The sequence below is a fragment of the Pseudochaenichthys georgianus genome, chromosome 3 (assembly GCF_902827115.2).
Source record: "Pseudochaenichthys georgianus chromosome 3, fPseGeo1.2, whole genome shotgun sequence".
In the NCBI taxonomy this organism is placed as follows: domain Eukaryota; kingdom Metazoa; phylum Chordata; class Actinopteri; order Perciformes; family Channichthyidae; genus Pseudochaenichthys; species Pseudochaenichthys georgianus.
Window position 1 is genome coordinate 45,161,234 of NC_047505.1, and position 18,379 is coordinate 45,179,612.

General features: G+C 41.8%; 1 protein-coding gene across 1 annotated transcript in view; it reads right to left on the reverse strand.

Moving 5' to 3' along the window:
• znf710b (zinc finger protein 710b) overlaps window positions 1–12,887 on the reverse strand; it is a 30,532-nt gene extending 17,645 nt beyond the window's left edge. The window contains exon 1 of the mRNA XM_071207169.1: window positions 12,745–12,887. The gene's annotated coding sequence lies outside the window, so the exon portion shown is untranslated. The remainder of the gene's footprint in view (window positions 1–12,744) is intronic.
• Window positions 12,888–18,379: the final 5,492 nt, after the last annotated feature.

An 18,379-nucleotide genomic window follows, 5' to 3' on the forward strand; every position in this document is an offset into this window, starting at 1 on the left:
GATGACAGAGGGTGAGCTAGCTGACATCTTTTCTGTTGACCGTTTTTGTCCCTCTAAGTTATTGTGTATTTTGATTTTGTTTATTAAATACCTTCAACCTATCTTACTTCAGTATGGACTTTCTCAATGAAAACGCGTCGCAGTAGAAAGCCAAGCTTAGCCTCTCGGCGACTCAAACTTAACTGGAATTGAGCCGCCACACTGGGTTCAAATGACAATTCATAAATAACTGAGCCCTGCTAATAAAATGTTCTACAGTGAAGGGATACAATTAAAAGGAAACCTGACTAAAATGGAGGCCAATAAGAAATGCAAATGCCTCCATACAGGGCTGGACGGGTCACTGAAATACTGTAAAATCGAAGTTGTGAGCACCGAGGGTCGAGCGTAACTAACCCTGGGTCGAACTGCAGCTCAGTGACCAGTTACGGTACGTCCACACGGCAGCGTGCGTTGAAGCTTGCCGGTGGGCGTGACTGGCGTGCGACCAACAACCAATCACATTCATCTCCCGCCCTGGACACTAGGGCTGTGCATCTTCACTGGTCTCACGATTCGATTCGATTACGATTATCCTGTCAACGATTCGATTCGGTTCGATATCCCGGTGCATCACGATTCATACCAATGCGTTGCATCCTCAATTTTCTATATTACTGCACATGGCTTATTTTTCATCAATGCATACATGCAGTAAATACATATGAACTCTCTTTTTATTATTTAGAAAGTGCTTCAGAAATCAATAACATAAATGTCTTGACATTAATTTATGAACCAAAATAAATGAATTGTATAGGTCTAGCCTCCGTGTGTGAAGTTGTTCCATCCTCAAAAACAAAAAGCTAATGCTTCTGCAGTCTAGCTGCAGCTTCTAGCAACGGTCTTCTGTTAAAAAAGGACACTGAATGTCCTGAATGTGGCATCACACGCAGGACTTGAGTCTGAACTCAGCAGACAACAGGAGTATTTACAACAGCATATAACAACACAAATACTGCATGTGGGTGCACACTTACATTCTCTGTCTTACTGTTACATAAATCCCATGAATGTATGAGATTAAATTAGCTTCATTATATCTCAGTGAATAATAAAGTTTCTTTCGGGTCACTATCAGCATGTCACTCATTATTTTCAGGGAGGGGGCGGGGCTTGGAGGAACGGAGAGGAGACGGTGATCGCGGAAGCTTTTTTCCTCCTGCCTTCACAAACTTTACACACGTATATTGTCTGAAAATTGCTAGAGGACATTCATAGCTTCAGAGCTTGTACTGGCATATGATTTGTTTGGCTGGCGCTTCCGTCGACACTTGAAAAGTTGAACTTTTCTCAACTTTCGAAGCGAGCAACGGAGGCAAAGCGACGGAACCACAATGCAGTTCGGCAAAGCGTGACGTCTCCATTCAAAGTGAATGGGAAGCGTCTCCGTTGAAGCGACGCACGCTGCCATGTGGACGGGTCGTTAGCCTGTAGCTCATAACTTAAATGTTCTACTAGATTAACAACAAGTCTAAGCATAAAGAGAGTTGGAAGTGCTTGCTTACTTGTCCCACTCTTTCATATAATTGTCTTTTTTGTTATAGGGGGACAATACGTAAACTCAATTACATTTTGATAGATATACACGCCTTGGTCATTATATCTCTGATGATCTCACAGATGACAAAGACATCCATAGACAACGCTGCAAACTGTATGCCCAGGCAAACATGTTAATGCGGAAATTTCCCAAGTGCTCTGTAGATGCCAAGGTATCTTTCTGTACACCATTGCACACGGCTCACCTGTGGAGTAACTACAAGGCTAGAAGCATGCAGAAACTAAAAGTAGCATACAATGATGCCTTACGGTTGCTGGTGAGGGTACGAAGATGGCACAGTGCCAGCCAGCTGTTTGCAGTGTTGTAGTCAAGTCACCAATTCATGAGTCCAAGTCACCCTCGAGTCACCACTCTTCGAGTCCGAGTCCATGTCCGAGTCACCAAGGGAGAGTCGTAGTCGAGTCCGAGTCACCAAAGGAGTGTCCAAGTCGAGTCCGAGTCATCATTACCTGTGTTCGAGTCCGAGTCCAAGTCCGAGTCACCCAAGGAGTGTCCAAGTCAAGTCCGAGTCACAAGTCTTCATGTATTAATCTTCGTGGATATATGTTTTGAAATGTAGCTGCTCCTCTACATTGCTGTTATCCTGTCTATTGAACTGCTGTGAAGCGAGTTAGCTACAATTCTTGTAATAGGTGCTATACAAATATAAAGCTTATTTCTAATATTAATATTATTATTATATATAAATAAACTATATTTAAAATGAGTTACCTTTTAGAGAAGTGATTATATTTGTATGCCAATATTTTCCTATGGTAAAGTTTTCGTTTTGCACTTTTATTTTGATATTAATAAGATCGGGACTCTTATTTTGAAGGAACTTTTACGGGTTAAATCAGTTTACCGATAAAGATTTAGCCCCAGAAAGCACATGGCTACTTAGCATGCAAAATGATGTCATTATGCATGTTAAGTAGCCATGTGCTTTCGTGTTATCGGCTGAATCTTTATTTATTGATTCGATCACTACTCTGATGAGTGTTCAAGACAGCCTATATGTCTGAACTCGATCCTTAGAGTAATGTGTTACGGAGCCTTCTCTTCAATATTGTTTCCACATAACGAGCATTTTGCTCTTTTCCAATGTGGAAGCAGAATGTGTGAAAGCATACAGCATGATGCGGGGTGTGTCTGTAGACATCTCTAGACTGGAATAGCGGGGCCCAGTACGTGAACTCGCCATACAGGATAGTGGTTCCCAAACGGTGTGCCGCGGCACACTGGTGTGCCGTGAGTCAAGTCCGGGTGTGCCTTGGGATTTTGTGACAACCATACGTTATTATTGCGATATACAACTACACAAAAATAATTATTTTTTAATTTACTATAGGGTATCAGTACTTTGTAGGTTTATATGTACGTAATCTGCGCGACTTGCGCATCCACATCTCCACATGCAGTGCTGCATAAACATGGCTGAGTCAGCGATAACTTTCGAGGGGTGGGGGTATGCCCATTATTTTTGAGTTCGTCCGAAGAATAGACAGGAATGTGACGGTGAGATGCAAACTGTGTCCAGACCAGAAGCTGTTATCCACTGCTGTAAACACCACGTCAAACCTGCACCTGCAAAGAACACATGTTTTTTTGTTTATATCACGGAGTCTGTTCTTCTTCTCTGTCTTCCGGTTATTGCCTGGTTTGAATGACAAATACACACTACCGCCGCCTGCTGGTAAGGAAAGTTATTGCCACTCACGCATGCGCAGTTCGCACGTGCTCGGTGAGTTACTTTATGTAGATAGTAACGAAGTAGTGTAATATATTACTTTAAAAAAAAAAGTAATATGTAATATATTACATTTTTGTAGTAACGACCCCATCTCTGGAGTTGGCGTTCTCTGTCTGGTTTAAATGAGTGTGTTGCTGCTTTGATGAAGCCTAATTTGATAAAGTTTCAAATTAATTTCTGAAATATTTCGTTAATAAATATTTCATGAGTAATATAGTTTTTATTTTTTTATTTGGTAAATAATTATGCACATTTACAGATATTTTACATGATATGAGTGATAACACGTGTTATAAGGGCTATTTTGCACAATAGGTGTGCCTTGAGATTTTTACATGTCCTTTGGTGTGCCTTGGGCACAAAAAGTTTGGGAACCACTGGGATAGAGGACATCAGACTCCAGAGAAAATGTGCTTGAGTCCGAGTCCAAGTCGGAGCGTCAATGTACGAGTCGAGTCCGAGTCATCGTGGGGGGGGGAATTCACGAGTCCGAGTCCGAGTCCAAGTCATCCTGCGCGAGAATTCACGAGTCCAAGTCCGAGTTGCGTCAATCAGTGTGCGAGTCCGAGTCGAGTCACGAGTCCCGAAAATCGGCACTCAAGTCCGACTCGAGTCCGAGTCCAGGACTCGAGTACTCCATCTCTGGCTGTTTGTTAACTTGGGGGTACCTACTTGTCAAGCCCTTTTAAGAAATGTAATGTACAAATGCATGTGTCGCCTAGAAGACTCTAACAATCATGTTATCTCGATAACAATTAATTAATTAACCCTGTGAAGAGTTCTACTCGGTTCTCTTCCATGATTTGGAGACATTGGCGCAACAGCCTCTACAGACAGTGAGCATATATGTGGCGAGCTGTGATTGGACAGATTTTACGTTTGTTTTTTTGTTTTGTATTTTAACTTTTTAATCTTATTTATGGATGTGTATCTTGTCATTTTGTATGTGATATGGACCTTGAGTCTGAAATAAAGATTGAATTGAATTTAACGTTTTTGAAATCTACATTAAACTGCTATGAAATCTATGAAAATGCCATCACACCTTACACAAGATTTAAACGGCAGATTTAAGAAGCCTATTTGGAGAGCTTCAGGCAAGTATACAGTATTATATATTTATGAAGAGCTGTCCTTTGGGAATAAGGTCCAGAACTCCCAAAAACATGGTGTGTTAGCTGTTCCTGGTAACATCCTGTGAAACACAGTAACACACATTAATAATATTTTTCATGTAGATATGAATGTTCTGCGAGATGAACTACTGTAGAGTGTTTAGTGCTTTAAAAAAGGACATCAATTAACCTTAAAGCTTTTAAATGATGGCCCCAGATTTTCATTTTATTCCATCCATGTTTCACTCTTATGTTTCAAATTCAGAAAAGCATAATTGAAATGTCAAGAGACAAAGCTCTTAAACAAATCACTTTGAATGGAATTACGAGAACCTGCACAATTTAAAGTCTCAATAAATGTCGCCTCTGCTGCTCTGTTAAATGCTGCAGTGGGTCTACCATTTTGTTTCAGAGCTTTGTAACAAACAGTTTCAAACTATACATCCCTCTCCTCTCTCCTCTCTCCCATCACTCTTTCCTCATGTCTCCATGGATACACCCCTCCCCTTTTATCTCTCTTCCTTTCACCCCCTTTTCATCACTTCCTTCTTATATGTTCTCTTCCAGGATATCCCTAACACTCATGTATTGCTGATTTTTTACTCAACAAGTTTCTCCCTAACAGACTTTATCTGATCGGAGATGATCTACAACAGCGCCCCCAGAGATGAGAGGGAGAAATAGTGCCTTGCTCAAGGACACTTCAGACAATTTTTCCTTGCTTAACATGTTGCCCTCTTAACCTAACAGTGGGTTCCTAACATTTGAAATTCATGACAGAACGGACAGCTGTCAAAATGAAACCTTAAAATAAAACAGCAGACAAGCACCTATTGGTTGTTTGAAAATGTAAATGTAACATAAAAGGGAATCAATATGTCCATAAGTAAAATATATGAATGACATTGTGTACAAGAGGTTTAATGATCCCGTAATACAACAGTGACAATTTCAGAAAATACGCTTTTAGTAATAATCCTGAAGATTTTAATTTTGACTCGGTAAAAGGTGGGGTACGTAATTTTGGAGAAACCAGCTCGAGTGCGCTAGAATTTGAAAGTACACAACCGGAAAATATCTGCCTCTTCCTTCAGACTTCCTTACAGAGCCCCTCCTCCAACACACACGAACACGCACATGACCAATGAGGGCACGAGATAAGTCTGGCGTGCTTTTTACAGCACCACGGCTTCCACAGATGAATTTTTGTATGTATTTATTGTCAAAGCATTTAATATATTCATTGCTATCGGGATGTTAAGAGCATTCCATGGAATATAACAAAAAGTGTTTCTGAAGTGAATTACATACCCCACCTTTAAGTCTACACTTAATGGTAGGGATGCCCGATAATTATCGGTCCGATATTAGGAATTATGACGTCATCCCGATAAACCCGATACCAGTATTAATAGCCCCGATAATATACAATATATTTTTTGGGTAAAAAAAAAGAAAGAAATACTGCGGTGTGGGTGGATTGGGATGAGGGGCGCTTGTTTTTCACTCGGCTCCTCCCGTTTTGCCAGTACTGTGGTATTAGTGGTTTAGGAAGAGGGGAGTTCTTCACAAATCCAGCGCTCCCTAATACTTCGAACCTGATCAGTTACCTGAAACATCGCCATCGCTACGATGGTGTGTTAAAAGCGTACGAAGACAATAATACAATACAAAGTGTGTGTGTGTGTGTGTGTGTGTGTGTGTGTGTGTGTGTGTGTGTGTGTGTGTGTGTGTGTGTGTGTGTGTGTGTGTGTGTGTGTGTGTGTGTGTGTGTGGGGGTGTGTGTGGGGGTGTGTGTGGGTGTGTGTGGGTGTGCGCGCGCGTTGGAGCTATGTGCAACTCAAGGCATATGCTCGAACCGGAGCTGCCTGGACGCTGCAATCATGTTGTGCACTATCCGTGCTGAGTGTGCTGACTTCTCCTACAATATCCCGCTGTCTGGCTGCCTGCATAAAGTCAAGTGCTCGGCGCAGTTGTGGCGAAATGTCGCTCCTCTGTTTTCATTTAAACAGCTCCTTATATCCGTTAGCGCAGCGAGCTAGCACCAGATGCTAACAACAACAATGCACGTAAGGTCTCTCTCTCACTCGCTCGGGCCACACATACACACACCCTCCCGGTCCTCCAGATGGCCAGTCGGTGCCTGCCGGTGAGCGTGGAAGTGTGGTCTGCCACAAGCGGGCGGCAGGAGCGGGGCTGTCAGCAGCATCAGCTTGTAGATGGTATTTTAAACTCGATGCGCTCTGAAACTACGGGGCGGCCAAGGAAAAAAAATACACATGCGTTAATCGCGTTAAAATAATTAGTGGCGTTAATTTTTTTTTTTTTTTTATCGGTATCGGTATCGGTCTTGAGAAGCAGGAAGTTATCGGTATCGGTTTCAAAAAACCAATATCGTGCATCCCGATTCCCTACTTAATGGTGATCTTGCCTACTGATGAACGCGCTTGCATTTGGGTGTTAGTGTCATGATGTATCAGGTATAATCACAAAAGCACTGCATTTCTGTGAAGTGAGATCCAACAAACACAAGTTGACCCCTTATTGCCCTAGGTGCCACCAAAGAGAAAGAAACTAAGATCTTCGAGATTCTTACATTAAAGTTTTTTTACCATTTCACCTTCAATGACAGTAACAGCAAACAGTTTCACCACTGCATGCAAAAGAGTGAGTCCATTACAGGCCACAGTAGAAGGCGAATACAAAAATATGCTGTCATAAAACGGCAGGAGAAGTGATATAATTTAAAACGGTAATAATTTGCATATTTTCTGACAGTCTCTAGGAAGTCCTTCACAGTGTTCAAACCGTGGCTCCTTTCTCAAACACAACAAGCAAATAAAAGAAATGGTTTTGGACACTGTCCCGCCTTCTCCGGATTCCTAAAGGGTTTAACTGGCTGACGGCAGCCCAGATGATGCTTACTGGCAGATGTGTGACAAACATGTTGCCCTTCTACCATAAAATGTTTCTATAGTTAGTTCAACATCAGCCTGGATTCTAAGCAATTATACACCTTGCAGCATTTCTTGGATACAATCTGTTTAGTGTGAATTTATTTGCATCACATTCATGCGCTGCAAGCTCCTTCCTCACATCTACAGCTGATTCTCAGCAGCCGGTACACAAACAGTGTTACTGAGTGAACCCAGCAGCAAGGTCAGACTGTATGCAGGGGGCAAGTTGTGAGGTCTTTACTGTGGCGCATGTTTGTTTAAGTCTTATTTTTATTTTAGGATTTGTTGGCTTGGTCATGGCATCATATTTATTTGAGGAAAATGAATAATACATTACCGTGAACTAAATATGGCAGTCACAATGTTATCTATTAGCTTGACCAGATCTTTAGTTTTAGTCTTTGTATGGATCCCATTGCTTTTTCTTTCCTTTAGTGAATCTGATGTGGTACAGACATGGTTTCTCTTAGTACTCATACTCATTTTAATCTACAAAATACTATTAAACTAGCAACTTCATTGTCAATGTCTTTAATACAGCTACTTGTCACCCATTTACAGCCTTATCGTAAACTAGATATCAGCAGTAATGGCTACAACACAAGGTGTCAATAAAACCGATACTCAATGGCCTAGTTCCTGTCAACTCCCTCAAGAGTCCTCCTAATGTGTGTCTGTCCACAGAGGGGAAGCTAAGCTGACCACAACAAACTTCATAACTACAGATGCACTACCTCAGCATCACTGTTCAGGTACTGCAGTGTCATGATAAAAGCCTCATTACTGACAGAGAGAGTAACAGTGTGAAAGGACAGAGAGGGAATGAGAGGACAGGAAACAGAGACGATAAGAGAAGGAGACAAAAAACAGAGTCGTCCACAACCACATACACACAATGCATGCACTCAAACACACACATGGCTAAAATTACATTCAAGAGGGCATGAACTAGGCCACTGCTCTGCACTAGGCAGGAAAGTGGTAGTTTGCCAAGAGAACAGAGACTTTCAGAGACATCAAGGTTGCAGGCTAACACCAAATGTGGTTACACGTGATCGAACACACATTATCATTGTCAGCCCAGTGGCTAATAATCAAGATCCAACCAGAAGAGGAAAAAGGGAAAACGTGGAGCTATCAGTCGTCGTTATAGACATGAGAATAGAATACTTTATCTCTAAACTTCAAATCATTTCAGCTATTAAATAATGACCAGATTATGAGGTACCATGTTTTCTTAAACTGCAAAAAAAACAACGTTCAACAGCTTATTTTCTTCCCACTGAGAGTTTGGCAAGACTTGAGAGGAGTGACTGGCAAACCAACTCATCAGACAACTAGTAACAACCTCGCTCAGTAAAAGTTGGCAGGCACGGCTTTTAGCCAGACCAGCAGCGAGACTAAAACTGACAGGCATGACTCGCACCTAATAAGCATCACACACTGGAGTTGTCTATTAAAAACGTCTTCTGCTTAGTGCTTACACTCCATGAAGCTGACTGGCTCAATTTGTATGGGAATTTTTCAATTCTTCTATTATGTATCAGCAGCCAACAGAGATCTTTTTTGCCAGTTGTATGGCTTGGAACAAAAAATGAACACTACATTTTAAGCATAAATAACACAACTAAGAGACTACAGTGAGTAGAGTGCTTTGATTACAACTGTGTTCAACATCTTCTTAGCTTTATAGCATGCCAACATCGCACACAACACAAAGGACAGCGGAGGCAGCAATTTCACCAGTTTTAAAAAGGTCTTTGGTCCCTAAAAGTATTGGGGAAAACAATTATTTGACATGATGATGCGCTACATGAAAAGCTAAGGGATCACCAAAGGTATAGCAGTTTATATTTCCAAATATATGTGCACGAAAAATCATGTAAATCCATCCTGCACTTCATTTGGGCAGTGGTGGTGAAGTCGATAGGGACTTGGCTTGGGAACTGGAAGGTCACCAGTTCAAGTCCCGGAAAGACCAAGTGCTTCCGAGGTGTCCCTGAGCAAGGCACCGTTCCCCACACTGCTCCCCGGGCGCCGTTCAAAATGGCAGCACACTGCTCCTAACACTAGGATGGGTCAAATGCAGAGAAATAATTTCCCCACGAGGGATTAATAAAAGTCCATCTTATCTTATCTTATTTCACTCAAGCCCAAAATGTCCATGTTATTGTGGCAATTGAGAAAAAATGACCAAAAGTCTGTCTGATTCAGCCGTCGGGGACCAGGGATGTCCGCACAAAATTGTGTGCCAATTTATCAAATAGATGTTGAGATGTTTCGCAAAATAGGTGGAAACTTTTAACAGATGGTGGAGCTACAGGAACATTTAAGGGATCGCCATAGTTATCCGGGATCATCCTCTGAGGATCATGAATATCAAATATCATTGCAATAGTTCCAATAGCCTTTGAGATAGAGATCCCTGGCATTAGCTTAGGTCAAACACAGGCCATCACAGGACAATTTGCTATCAGCCGTTTCAATCTAGATCAGATGTTGTGTTGAGCATCTCTATAAACAACACTGCTTTTTCTCATAGGTAAAAACAAACGTTGAAAACGCTCTTATGTCAAATCATAGTTATATTTTAAATAACATTTATTCACATGGCACGGAAGTCCGATAATGGTGCCAACGGTTGTGATATAGCTAAAACATTTAAACATTTCAACAAAACGTCATCTGCTATGCAATGGGAGTATAGCAAGATGTAGAGAAAGCCGTTAGCCCACTTAACAACACAAAGCTAGATTTCAATGTCTTTTATAATTAAATGTTGCAGGCCGTACTTTTCCAGAAGCCCTTGTTATTGTGCCGTTCCAATAGGCACGTTACACTCATACATACAACTCTGGAGGTCGTTCAGCACGGCTGTCACAAACAGGCCCTACACATTAGGCCTTTGTGCTTCGAGAAACATCAGCCTCTTTTTTTTTTTACACCCTGCCTGCAGCACAGCCGAGCACCGCAATGTGCTGACACCATCATCAGCTATTCTAAACCTTTACCACAGCTATATCCACACATCCAGAAAAAGAAAAGAGGGAGAGAGAATAGACAACAGCTAATTTGTATTCATCTTCCCTTACAAGACGTGTGTAATTTTCAGTGTCAGTTAGGAGGATTTATTCCGTATTTTTTATGCATATTGTGGATGTCCTGGTGGGCTTCCTGTTTGGCTTTGCTGGACCTCATTCAACAACCACCCTGCCACTGATGATCCCTGGATGGATGATGGCTTATGACCCGTTAAGAAGCATACATATCGTGTAGTAGCAGCAGCAGTGTAATGACATATTATCGATCAAAACAATTAAATATAAACTGTACTGTTACAGTTGGAGGCATACTTTTGGCGGAAGTATGAGCCAACGTGAAAACATATTAGATGACCATACATAATGTATATTTTATATCATCAATCAATCTTTCAACCCTACATATCTTGTTGAAATACAAAAACACAACGCGTGCATCATTCTTTACCAACACGGTAATCACAACATTTCCTAATAAGCAGAGCCGTATAGACACCATTAACACAGTGTTAACACATAAGAAACCAAATATAGCAGCCAGCTGTGAGATGGCAAGTCTGCAAATTTATATTTTGCGAGATGCCTTCGAGCGAAAACAGACTGGAGAGGTTAACATCAAACGGTGTAAGTCAAGGAAGCTCTAAACGGCATTCAGGGAGGCTGATCACTCATAAACAATTTATCCATAGCTGGTCATTCACTGGAGCTGCTTGACAACTTGCAAAAGAAGTCCAGTAAGAGCGGCCTATTAAATGCAATCTTTAGAATACAGAGGTGGACTCTATGAGGAGAAAACACCAGGACATCATCACTTGTCACTTTTGAAAGTCTGGGGTATATTCAATCTAAGAGCTGCGATGAAATAGGATCTTTTGACAAATGGCTACTATAACACTAGAGAAGTCGAGTTGGATAGAGATGGTTGACGCCCCTCACTCCCCTGGGCACTGAGATGATTAAATCAGTTTAGTCAAGGTGTCATTTCAGGAGAAACTGACAGCAGAAATGGGTCAATCTGCAAAACAGTGAGATCTGCAGCAGGAACTAAGATCGGCATGTCAATATTACCTGGGTCGAACAACGCTGAGTCATTTGAATATTTCCATCTAAATGACCATCAGTCAGAAGACACTCATAGACCCATAGAACACTCGGGGAGGATGTATTTTTAATTACTGCCAGGCACTGAAGTGCACTGACACTGAACCACATTGAAGCACATCTATAGGCCCCGGGCTGCCAACTGGTATATGTACAGTATGCATCTGTCCTGCTGCATACAGTGCACCATCCACTTTGCATTAGGCACTGCATGGCAGGTGTGCAAGGGGTCAGCATTGTTAATCATTCTAGCTTTGCATCTAAAATGGCACTGAAGCAGTCCAAAATAGGAGTCTGCAGATCCAGATATGTACAGTAGAGCATCGTCACATCCCTGTACAGCCAGTGTGCGATGCAGTGCCCTCATTAGAGCAGTGGAGGATACCTGTGGCCTATCACTGATCTCGGTGAGGAGTCAGCCAACTGGTGGCCTGTCTGCCCAGAGGAGGAGCATCCCGGGGCTACAGGTCATCTGCTGCAGTGCATCTCCCGGTGCTTCAGCTGTCAAACACCCCCCTCTGCACTGACCACAATGTGCTCCACACTGCATGCAGTACCGAAGCTGCAATGGGTGAGCTTTATCTTGTGGACACTTTTGACGGTTTAAAAAAACAAAACATTACCCCCACCCCTCATATGAAACTCGCACTGTATCTTTAAAAGAAAAGGCCCGACAACTTAAGAGCAAAAACTTTGTTGAAGACAGGCCTGCTCAAGACATCTCGGCCTGCTGTCCTGGCTCTGAGAGGGTAATGTTGTATACGTGCATGTCCGGGTTAGTGATGTGCAGACCCGGGCTAATGTGGCCTGGCGTAGCCCCTTACTCCCTCATGCGTCTCTTTCCCTATTCTCTCCATCCCCCCTCTCGACGCCATCTGTTTGTGGCATGAGAGAATGTGGAAGTAAAAAAAGAAAAGACGACATTTTGACTGTAGTTGCTGACCTACATCGACCATTTGTTTCCAGCGCAGCGCTAAAACCCGCACCGAAACCGCAAAGCGAAAACGCACAGGCTGTTAAAATAGCCAGACATTACCCGCATACATTTTGTATCCTGGTCAGGAGGAATTTGATAAGTTACGCTTGCAACACTGCTCCGCCTCGCCGGGCCGGACAAGTCAACGCTCCGGCGGCACAGACATTTCCTCTATAACCGTCAAAACCGAGAGAAATTCATATGAAATGCGTAACTCACCTGATTCCAAAATCGGTTTATGGTGGCGACGTGATTGTGGTTAATTTCAATATGGGAAAACCAGTTACAACGGTGGGTCCCCGTTGTGTGTAGCAGGAAGGAGGGAAGGGAAGGCGAGAGGGGCTGACGTGAATGAATAAACAACTGAGCTCCTCCTCAGCGCCACAAGTAAAGGCGGAATGTGGCTGACTTTGAGCAATTCACAAGCAGCCATTAAAGCATGCCCTTAAATTAGTATTTACCAGCAAATACTGATGTTTTTAACAGGCTTTACAACCTTTTCCTCGTTTAGGAATGCCAAATAGAACATCTGCTGATTCAAAAATACTAATCCTAGTTTGTATATATGATATCTTCCAGTTGTTTTATTGCATCATTAGTTTATATTAAGTGACATAAAACTAGCTTTACTGTAAAATACATATTTTGTATGTGAAAAACTAAATCCAGCAGGTGGTGCTGCCTGCACCCTGAAAACTATGGGCTCAGAACAGTCTCATAATACACACATGCGCACAGAAGGATTCACACTTGTATTTCATGATCCGCAAAAAGATTCAAACTTGTATTTCCGGATCCACACTTGTGTTTTTCAATGCACACACAAATGTATTCCGTTTCATATGCATGTAAATAAAATCCAAATACAGAAAAAAGTTTTACATGTGTATTTTTGATCCTCACATATTTGTTTTCCGTTTAAATCCCCTGAACCTGCAAACACAAACAGCTTTCTGTGCACGGATCGCTGTGCATTCGTGTGTAGGTTTTTTGAGACTCCCGATTCGTACTTGTAATTATTTCTATCTATAGCCAATCAGATGTCTCCTCAATTATAAGCCAATCACATGAGCGCGCCCCCACGAGGGTAGATTTCTTGCGTTCATGACGTAGCGCTTCATGTACGCATTTTGCGCAGTCCGGAGATGACAGCAGCCTGCCTGCAGGCGCTAATGTCAGGACACCCTCCACTCTCAGTACAGCGCCACTTTCCGAACAGGAAATGCACGCAAATACAAGCCTTTATATTATTAAGGTACAGCGCCACTTTCCAAACCATTGATGAATGCTTGTGTACACAAAAACGGCAGGCAAAACCGTTTTAAATGTGTGTTTCCTGTATGGCGAATACAGCTGCTTTATTTATGTCTGTATGAAGTTGTTGTGAGTGTGGAGGGAGCAGCTACAGGTTAGCTTAGCCTAATCGATCAGTGCACTACGAAGCCAGTGCTAGACCTGTTAACGGGGGGAGCCCCGCCGGTCATTATCGGCCGATATTCACTCTTAATAGTTTGATCGGTGCTCTCTATAAAGGCCGATCAGGAGAGCTGGATCTGATCGATATGGACATAAACGCGAGTGAAGTATAACCGGACTCGAGAGAGAGATCAGATCAGCTGCTGAGTCTGATGGAGACACGCTGCTCTGTATGATCACCTGATGCTCCTCCCTCTGTTTAACGAGCTGACCGGACTGCGCAAAATGCGTATGAAGTAATCTTACCCTCGTGGGGGCGTGCTCGTGTGATTGGTTTAGAATGAAGGAGACATCTGATTGGCTATAGATAGAAAAAATTACAAGTACGAATCGGCTGACCGTCAGGGGAGTCTCAAAAAACCCACACACGAATGCAAAGCGATCCGTGCACAGGAAGCGGTTTGTGTTTGCAGGTTCAGGGGATTTAAACGGGAAACTAATAAGTGAGGATCAAAAATACATATGTAAAACTTTGTTCTGTATTTGGATTGTATTTACATGTATATGAAACGGAATACATTTGTGTGTGTATTGAAAAACACAAGTATGGATCCGGAAATACAAGTTTGAATCCTGCTGTGTGCATGTGTGTATTATGAGACTGTTCTGAGCCCATAGCAACAGGACTGATTTAGGCATTCAGACAAAAATCCATTAAGATCCCCTGCAGACATTAAAACATGTCTTTCGATTGATAAGACTTTCTTTGAAACAGTTCTTCAAGAAAGATATCTTATCTTATTCAACCACAACATTGATAAACTGCATACAGACTGAAAAATCGAAGAAAACCTCATTTTGAAGGGATTGTTATGACTCTGAAAAACAAGCCTTGACTTTCAAATACATGAGTACATTTGGGGGAACCAGATGTTTGTCTCCATCATTTGACAGTGTGCAGACATTTCCCCCCAACACTGAGTAATACAAGTACACATACATAGATAGACACATTAAATAATATTGTGACAAAAATAAATGTACATACAAGACCTATTTCAAAAGAAAGCTGTGACCTGTATTTCTACTATGCTTGACAAGTTATCACAGTGTCACAGTATCTCTACATTAGATTAAGTTAAATTATACTTTGTGTCTAAAATTGTGTCTAAAAGAAAGACACAATTCAGACACTAGAGGGCACAATAACTCCACTAAAGTTCTGGCACTGAGCTAAAGTACAGTGAATTTGCAGAGTCCAAATAATGAATGTGTCAGATGATTCCCTAATTAATCAATTCCTCTAAATGTGGGAATAACTACATCAGTGTTTTTCTTGTAAACTGTCAGAGAAGACCAGGGCAGATCCACGTTATGTTCAGCGGTAAAGCTTTACACCCATAAAGGAAATGATAATCAAAATGAATTGTTGCTGGTAATCAGAACATGGTTGAGGGATGTGATGTAAAGCCATACAAAAACACAGATATACTCTAAGTATTTTTGTGTGTCATCTGTGTTCCTTTCAGCCCTGTCGTACAGTGCTATCCGTCTCCACACTGCAGCCGGTGATTATCCAGTGTTATTGACAGAATGCTCTTTTACATAAAGCCGCTGCTGTGGCGCCCTTCAGTTTACAGAGGCCCATCGATACAGAATGCGCTGTGAATTTAAATGTCTGCGGGTTGGGGGTCTCAAACCTAGGTTAAAACCGTGTCAACGAAGTGAGATGAGTTTTTCATTGATTTTTATGTTAGAAGATCCAAAGGTACGAACACTGCAGGCATTGTCAGAGGGGGAAATCCGCTTGTTTCCCCTCAGGTACAGAACAGCACTGGAGTGTACAACCAGACAATAAGGGGGTGTTTGTGAAGGTCAGAAGTCATACTTGTTCTGACCATTTGAGGCTTTCTTGTCATTACATACTGGATGTCTTTTTTGTATTTGTGAGCAGAACAAGTGCTGTTCACTTAATGAAAACAGATTGTGATACTGCTTTGATTTACAGTAACACATGCTCCCTACTTCCGCCATGCCAGCGTATTAATATTCTAGTCTGGTACTGTTGGTTCATCATGATGCGCTACGGTGATAATTTGACTGCCTGCTTTTCGCATTGCAGGAATCTGTGCTGTGGAGTCTCTGAAAAGGCTACACAATGTTGTTCCTGTGGGTGGTTGATTTAGCAGCGAGGCCCATCTCCTTCTCACCTTCCTCCTCTCTGCCCTGCCTGTCTAGACTGTGATTACCATCTGCTTCATCACTTGAAGACGGTGCACACTCTCCGCCTCCCTCTCTCCTTCTCTTTATGAAATAAGATGCTAAAGCAGAACTTGTCAGGCGTGTTTGAACAACAAATCAAATCTCCTTTTATCCAATGTATCATAGCAATAAAGGTTGGTGTGTTTCCTGTAAGTACAGTGAGGCAAGAATAGCGTGATGAGTTTATGACTGTATTTGATTCTCAGGACAAGATGTTGCACAATTATTAAATCTGAAACACATCTTCTTAAAGGAAAACTACATCAGAGAGATAATCTGACATGTGCTTCTTGTTAAAGCCGCAGCTGGCTGAGACCTGCTTTGTGATCAACTATAATTTTCTTCTTAAACTACACATAATGGAGCCAATGGTGATGTCATCTGAGCCAATTATGTAACACGTTACTGACAGTAAATGCAAGAGTTTAAGACAGAGACCAACAGGAATTTGGGCAGATTTGTGCAGCATACCTGAAATATAATAGAAGGCACTTGTTTTGCATGATTCCACAAAAGTCAAACTACATTTTTAGCCCCATAAATTGAAAAAAGTAGAACAAAATAGTCTTCTTTGTATCCTAATTACAAAACAGATCAGTGTTGTTGACATTTCACCTTGCATTGTTCCAGGTTTGCTCATATTTATCAGCCTTTGTTCTCAAGCAAGTGGCATTGCTCAAGATCTGTCATTTTAATCCAATGCAAAATGTCTTAACATCTGCTGGATGGATTGCTGTGATTTCTTTCGTTCAGCCGTTCATGCTCCTCAGAGAAATGCATGATTATCCTCCAGCAGCACCAGCAGGTGTTCATTGTTCAAGTCATTTTCTTTCAAAGCTTTGGTTTGAGACTTAATATTTTCAATACTCATGGCATTCAGCTGAAGGCCTACTTTGTGTTATGATGGTAAACATTACAGCCTACATGTTAAACACCAGCATGTTTTCATTGCATTCATCTTTCGAGCATGTTAGCATGCAAATGTTAGCATGTTGCTTAAAGCCAAGGTTTCAAATGAGCCACTGGCATGGCTATATATATTTAGACTTGTTCTATCACGACAATAAAGAAATTAAACAAGCAATACAAATAGAAATCCAATAGTTTGTGTCCTTCACCTAGGCTTGACATTTCATGTCACTTCATATACTGTAGGCATTCATGAGGGCCTATGACAGAGCATGTTCAATGTGTTGCTCCAGTGGATTTTAACTTTGGGCACCCATGTGTTATCTATTCATTCAAGTCAGTGTAGTACTCTGTTTTCCCCTGTACTTGACAGTGTTTTTATTGGGGTGTAACAGCATTACCTCATCCATCCTCTGACAGTTCGCCTCCAAGCTTTCTGTGCTTTCAAGAGATGTACATGCAGGGCGTGTTGGGACAAGTGAAGTTCACATGTTCAAATTCAAAACTAATCCCTGGGGAAAGCCAGGCTGTTACGTAAGAGCTTGTTTCAAAGAGTGTGTTTTCAAGAAGCATTGAAAACAGAAAGCATTCTTTCTGCTTCCTGGACAGCTGTTGCACGTGGGCGCAGATCTGACTTTAGATTCAATCTGTTTATATGCTTTTTTCTAAAGTGCTTGAAAACTGTGCCACATTGACAGAAAGGTGTTGGACTCACATTCCACAGTATTGTAGGAAAAGTATGTGAACTATGACAGCCGTGTGAATGCCACAGTTGGGGTCAGAGTGTCTGAAGAATCCCACCCCTGTGAGGAGTTTTAATATAGCCGGGGTCACTCTCACCCCCTGATGAGAGAGCAACACAGGAGCATCCTCCTCCCACATGACTTACGGCCTGAATAGACCAAGCTATTTGGCCTATTTCAGGAAATACAGCTCCAGTTAGGTTAGAGTGTACAGTGTCAAATGTAAGAGACTGTGCAGACAGACAAGGAAAAGGGAAGAGACGTCTCAATCGACAACTGGGTAGTAACCTCAACATATGCAGAACGTCATGGAGGTCTGTGTACATGATGTTCTGTCGCTCTGTTTATTTCAGCAAAACTGCTCCTTCATTGCATGTTAACCCTTTGGAGTCCAGGGCTAATTTGGCCGTTTTCGCATTCTTTTGATTTGTCTTACTAAACCCCATTAAGAAATGTTTGGCATGTCAATGTTTGGTATCTTTTTTTTAAAGACAACCTCACCTATATAACCTGATAGTTATTTC